The following is a 6739-nucleotide window of genomic DNA, read 5'->3' as shown; positions in this document are numbered from 1 at the left end:
GAAAATGGCTGCAATGAAACAAAGAGTGAAAAATTTAAAGGGGTCTGAATACTTTCCGTACCCACTGTACATACAGTGGGGTTCATATGTTTAGGATCCCAGAATAAAGTAGAGTAAAAAGAGGAATAAAAAAATCATCTTTTCAGAAATTAATTTTAATGCCATCATTAGAAAAGTAGGAAAATTAACATAGGAATTTAACATAGGGGGGTGTTTATTTATGCGCCTTTTATTTTAAGGAAGAACATTTATTTATTCACGATACATTATTTGTTCATAAAGAAAATAGGTGTCCTTAAAAGGTCAAATTTTTCCTAATTTTCTGATAAAGGCATTAAAATTAATTTCTATAAAGATTATTTTTTTATTCCTCTTTTTGTAAACTTAATTATGGGCTCCTAAACGTGTGAACCCCACTGTATTATAAAGTCAAATAAAAGATCAGTTCACTACTTTTCATTGAATTTTTAGTTGTAATTAATTTTATAGCATTTGGATTTTTTTTTTTCTACATAAAAGAACGTTGAAAAAAGTGACAAAAATGTAAAAAAAACAAGTCACAAAAACGCCCAAAAAGTGCAGAAAGAAAATCGACAAAAACATCTGGAAAAGTGACAGACAAACTTTGGATAAAAGTGACCAAAATGATGAAAAAAAAGACATAAACATCAAGGGAAAAGGCACCTAAGGTGTTAAAAACTGATTCTAAGTTGCGTGGTCGAGGGTTAAAACGATTGGACAACAGCTGCTAGGTTGTTGGGAGTTTTTCCCTGACAGCCGTGGAAAAGTATTCAAAAGAGAGTAAGGGAAACAAGGGATTAGACCTTTAAAGACCGCCACAACAAAAGGGATTAAGACTGAAATGATTGCGGCTCCATAAATATATTACACAACTAAAAGTTAGAGAAAACAGATCTGAGTTCTATGAGAACAAGACGTTATTTGGCTCATTGCATCCCGACGTGTTTTAATCCCGTTTCAACTCCCTCAGACACTTTATTTTGAAAAGCCCAGTCAGTTAAAGTTAGATTGCAGTCTCACATTGCCGGACCTTCCTCCACAGTGCTGCGGAGGAGGGTCTAGCGAGTCCACACGGCATTCTGGGATGGGAGAGAAACGTGCTCTGGTTTGTTGGCGTTTCTTTAAACCAATCACAGTCGTCGTGGGCGGGGCTAAGCGCCGGACGGCGCCACGGTGCCGCTGCTAAATAGCCCCAGGAGGCAACTTGTTTTGGTGGAACTTGTGTATGTCCAAAACTCAGATGGACAGATGGTCTAGCTAGCTGTTAAAGGTTCAAGGTAAGGTACAGGTAGTAATTACTTGTATAGTAATATATGTAAGACATAAGGACACACAACAATACAAGCAAAACCTGAAATACCCACTAAAACACAACAGTAAATAGATGCATTTAAAACAGTCCTTTATATGTCTTGTGGGACAGGGGACACATAGAGACAGCCGTGTGTCAGCAATGGAGTAGCAATGGACGTTCATTTTAGTTTCTAGTTTGCATGTAAGTCAGGTTCGGTCCAATCAGAACTGGTCTGGCAACCCACAGCCCAGGGATTTGTTTCCAGATTTGGGTGCATGGGGACTTATGATGTGGGGGTCTGGGGATCTGGGGGTCTGGGGCTCTGGGGGTCCACGCCCTGAAAATATTGAGCATTAAACACTTCATTTCCTGCATTTTGGGGAATTTTGATGCATCTTTTTGTACCTTTTTCCAAATCAGTTTATAACATTACATGTCATTTAGCTGACACTTTTATCCAAAGCTACTGAGAACTGCTATATACCGCATATATATACATATATACATATCTATATGTATATATCAGAGGTTGCACACCTCTGGAGCAACTAGGTGTTGAGTGTCTTGCTCATTGGTTGATGTATGGCAGTGGGAATCAAACCCCCGGGTCTCCATCTCCAAAGGCATGTGTCATATCCACTGCACCATAACCACCCATTATCACCATTTAGACTGGAACTATCTTCATGTAAAGGGAAACATAGATCACAATGCAAATATAAAAACATAATGGAATATATATACACATATCAGTAAGACTGTCAGGCTTTCATCTATTTATTCTCCTTCAGATCGACGTTTCTAATTATATCTGAGTCGGCACACATGATTAAATACTTCATTTCCTGCATTCTGGTGAATTTTAAAGCCCCTATTTCTACCTTCTTATGAATCAGTTTATTACACTACACGTCATTACGCTGACACTTTTATCCAAAGCTACTTACAGTTGCTATATATCAGAGGTTGCACGCCCCTGGAGCAACTACATGTAGTCTGGAAATATCTTTCTATATGTGAAGGGAACCGTAGAATATAAAAACATTGGAACATACATCAGTAAGGCTCTCAGGCATTCTGTATTGCTTTCATCGGTTTATTCTCCTTTTGAGATTATTTTTGGGGCATTTTTAGACCTTTATTTCCACAGGACAGATGAAGACATGAAAGGGAAGAGAGGACGGACATGCAGCAAAGGCGTCCAGGTCGGAATCGAACCCCCGGCCGCTGCATCCAGAAGTAAATCTCCATCTATGTGCGCCTGCTCTACCAACTGAGCTAACCTGGCCACTAGAGCATATACAAATTCAATTTATTATTAGAGCGACTTTAACTTTTACTATATCTGAGTCAGCACACATGCAGCCTATAGGCATCATTTACTCCTCCCTCAGTTATTCACCTCAATGTTTCATTATTCATTTTAATTAATTAATAAACCCCTGGACTGTAATATTTCAGATGTGTTTGAGCAAGATTTCTGCTCACGTATATAAAATATATCCCATCTGAGCTCTCTGAGGTTTGGAGGAGTCGTGATATTTTGAGTGAAATAAAGTTATAACAGGCTAATACAAGATTAAAGTCCGTCACAATATTTCAGAAGATAATCTACCTGCCCCGTCTGCTGTGCATCTCATGATTTCTCTGCTGATCCCAGACCTCCTGACAAGACTCAGAGCCCCTTTTGGGTCTCTGGTCTTTATGCAACAACAGTAGAAATAGGGGTACACCTGCTGCAGCATGCCCACAGCAGAGCTTGACATGATAAACATGTTTAGTTTCGCTGGTCACTGTAACTCTATTATTATTATCGGAGTAGACCCAAGGGTGTCATGACACCCCCAGACCTATTTGACGCCCTAGGCAATCTCCTAGTTGGCCTTTAGCAATCGCCGGCACTGGCAACACCTGTCCCCCCCCCTACATGAGACTGTGATTCCCTGAGCTGCTCCGTCAGTAGCAGACTGCTGCACCCTCAGTGCAAGAAGGACGGTAACACTTTACAATAGGGAACACAATAAAATGTAGTTAATGATAAGAAATGTTTTGTTACCCTTTTGTAAAAGGGCAACAAATGATTAAAAAAAAGGGTAAAAAGGCTGCTGAAATGAAGCTAGCTAGTTGGAGGTGGGAGGAAAAGAGTTAGCCTGGAGCTAGAAGCTAGCTAGCTGGAGGTGGGAGGAAAAGAGTTAGCCTGGAGCTAGAAACAAAGCTAGCTATCTAGAGGTGGGAGGAAAAGAGTTAGCCTGGAGCTAGAAACAATGCTAGCTAGCTTGAGGTGGGAGGAAAAGAGTTAGCCTGGAGCTAGAAGCTAGCTAGCTGGAGGTGGGAGGAAAAGAGTTAGCCTGGAGCTAGAAACAAAGCTAACTAGCTAGAGGTGGGAGGAAAAGAGTTAGCCTGGAGCTAGAAATGAAGCTAGCTTGTTGGAGGTGGGAGGAAAAGAGTTAGCCTGGAGCTAGAAACAAAGCTAACTAGCTGGAGGTGGGAGGAAAAGAGTTAGCCTGGAGCTAGAAATTAAGCTAGCTAGTTGGAGGTGGGAGGAAAAGAGTTAGCCTGGAGCTAGAAACAAAGCTAACTAGCCCGAGGTGGGAGGAAAAGAGTTAGCCTGGGGCTAGAAACGAAGCTAGCTAGCTGGAGGTGGGAGGAAAAGAGTTAGCATGGAGCTAGAAACGAAGCTAACTAGCTGGAGGTGGGAGGAAAAGAGTTAGCCTGGAGCTAGAAACAAAGTTTGCTAGTTGGAGGTGGGAGGAAAAGAGTTAGCCTGGAGCTAGAAAACGAAGCTAACTAGCTACCATCTGTAACGTTAATCCGATACTACTGTATGCTCTTATCGTAATCTACCAGCAGTACTGTAGTACCTGTATTAATAATAAATACCTGGTACATTTACAGGGTTCAAACTGACACAATGGTGGTGTTTAATTATTTCTGACCCAAATTGCTTTGTCGTCCTTCTGGCTGTTATTGTATAATGATATTATTGCAAATGTTTCTTTAAAAATAACTGATCTCTGTCCACTGGAACGCTGGAACTGGCTTTTCATTTAAAACAAGTTTATTTAAAACAATTATACTTAGATATAAAAGCCGTGCTCTAATAGAAGCCGGTTTCAGGTAAATAAAGGCCTCAGCTTTAATTTGAGGAATTACGAATACTCAAGTAAACACGCAAAACCGTACGTAGCTAAATAGTTTCTTATATGAAATAGACAAGCAGAGCAGGGCGCGAGGCTTTGTTTACAGCATGAAGGGCTCGGTTTTTAGATCCAGGATCCGTCAGGCCGCTTGTAAACTGAGTCGGCGGCCATAGAGGCTTCTTTTTCACAGTCAATAACTGTAAAATGACACTTGGCCTATATAATCTGATTCCTCTCTGAGGGTTTCCTCTTCATGTGCTGTACGCTCCACGGACTTCCTGTCTTTCTGCTTTTTCTTTCCAATACAAGAAACCAGAGACAGAGAGGTTAGAGCACAAACAAAGCCTGAACTCTTCATCAAACATGCCGTAGTAATGACATGCAGGTCATTTGAAAGTGTGGTAGGGACCTAATTTACAGCTAGGGCTTAATTAACAAACGTTGGTTCTGATCCGAGGGCGAAATATGTTGCCCCGCTGCACGGGTCCCCCCTGGTGATTCGGCACAAATTGACACAGAGCAGATTAATTCCCCAGGAGAGAGAGCTTTCACTGATGTTAACTCGCACAGCAACATCGGGAAATTAAACAGCACAAAGAGGCTTAAAGCTTCCAAACAAAAGGAATTGAAATGCTGCTCTTTTGTTGCCGTCAGCCGGCTCTAAAACACAAGAGGAAGAGAGAACGATATGTCAAAATGTAAATTAGTAAACTACAGTCATTCCAGTGCAAAATTACATATTTACTTATTTATTTAAAGGTGCAACATGGGTTCCTGCATGGTCACTTCTGTTACCATTACAAGTACATTTCAAACAAAACAGAACAAGCTCCCCCGCCCCCCATTTGTTTCCGTAACTGTCTATTACTAATGACGTTTTTCCACTGCATGGTATCTACTCTCCCCGCCTTGTCCCTGGTGCCTGCTAACAGAAAGGTTTTTTTTAGTTCCACCTGCAGCTGAGGCGATACCAAAAGGTGAAAACCAGCAGACTGAACAACCCCGCCGCGTTTGATTGAGTGATTTTAATTTTGATTGATTGATTTGACTGATTGGTCGGAGAGAATCGTCACCTATCCGCTGTGTTATCACTGCTAGGGGGCGGGGGAGGTGTGTGTGTGTGTGTGTGTGTGTGTGTGTGTGTGTGTGTGTGTGTGTGTGTGTGTGTGTGTGTGTGTGTGTGGGGGGGGTGTCCTGAACAAACCCGGCGTGTTTACCGGTAAATAGTTAACCAGCGTTTTATTTTTGCTGTCTCCAGGTTCATTAGACACTAATTTGCCTTCTGGGTGTGGCAAAACGGCAAGAATCAAAAACACATGTGTGTGTGTGTGTGTGTTGCGTTAGGTCGCTAGGCCGCTTGCTGCCATGACGACCAGCCACGGCTTGCCCCCGGAAGTGGGAAGTTTTAGACTAACTATGTTACTGTATGTTAAGCCAAAGCATTTTGACAGTATGCACCTTGTGTTGCAGTAGAATGGAGATACATCAGAACGCTACAGCTCAGTTTGCAAGTAACTTAGCATGCTAACGCTACGCTAACGCTACGCTAACGCTAATACTACTTTCACTTTCCTAATTCTAATGTTTTTAGCTAGCCATATGTTTCATTTGTTCATTTACTTCTTTTTCAACACAACTCCAACTGCTGGAGAAGATCATTTAAAGGGACCTCGAGGTGAGATTTTAGTTCCTCAGCTGCTTTTTTCTTTGAAGAAACAGAATTAACTTTGAACCTCCACATCTGTTCAAAGGCTCCCAGCATGCTCCTGCAGCCTGGTGGTGTCCCAGCATGCTCTCTGGTTTCCCGACGCCTCCCCCCCTGCTCCGTGGATTATCATTTAATCCCTGATATTCATCTGCCGGGAGGTCAGAGGTAATTTTATTACAAAATCGCTCTTATCCCGGTGCAGATGTACTGGACTGTACTGGTTTCTTTGTAGTGGTAAAGATGAGACACACTGACAATAAAAAGCAAATTAGAAAGTTTTTTTTTTTTAAACTACAACTTTAAGCTATTTTTTAAAACTTTTTTACAGAACTACGTTATGTTCTGCGTCACATACGTAACTGTCTTCTAACCCACGAGTAGATTTAAGCCTAAACGCAACCTAAGATCCTGTCACTCCCCCCCGTGAGTCGAGTGCAGACGTGAGGCGAGTGCAGACGTGAGTCGAGTGCAGACGTGAGTCGAGTGCAGACGTGAGGAGAGTGCAGACGTGAGTCGAGTGCAGACGTGAGGAGAGTGCAGACGTGAGGAGAGTGCAGACGTGAGTCGAGTGCAGAC

At 42.0% G+C, this 6739-nt stretch overlaps 1 long non-coding RNA gene across 1 annotated transcript in view; it reads left to right on the top strand.

Moving 5' to 3' along the window:
• The window catches only part of LOC117942050, a 17285-nt gene extending 15143 nt beyond the window's left edge, over window positions 1–2142 (top strand). Inside the window, exon 3 of the long non-coding RNA XR_004656056.1 lies at window positions 2081–2142. This is a non-coding gene — a long non-coding RNA (uncharacterized LOC117942050). The remainder of the gene's footprint in view (window positions 1–2080) is intronic.
• Window positions 2143–6739: the final 4597 nt, after the last annotated feature.

The sequence above is a fragment of the Etheostoma cragini genome, chromosome 1 (genome assembly GCF_013103735.1).
Source record: "Etheostoma cragini isolate CJK2018 chromosome 1, CSU_Ecrag_1.0, whole genome shotgun sequence".
NCBI lineage: Eukaryota > Metazoa > Chordata > Actinopteri > Perciformes > Percidae > Etheostoma > Etheostoma cragini.
Note: the sequence above shows the minus strand (reverse complement) of the source record. Positions and strands in the feature narration are given on the sequence as shown.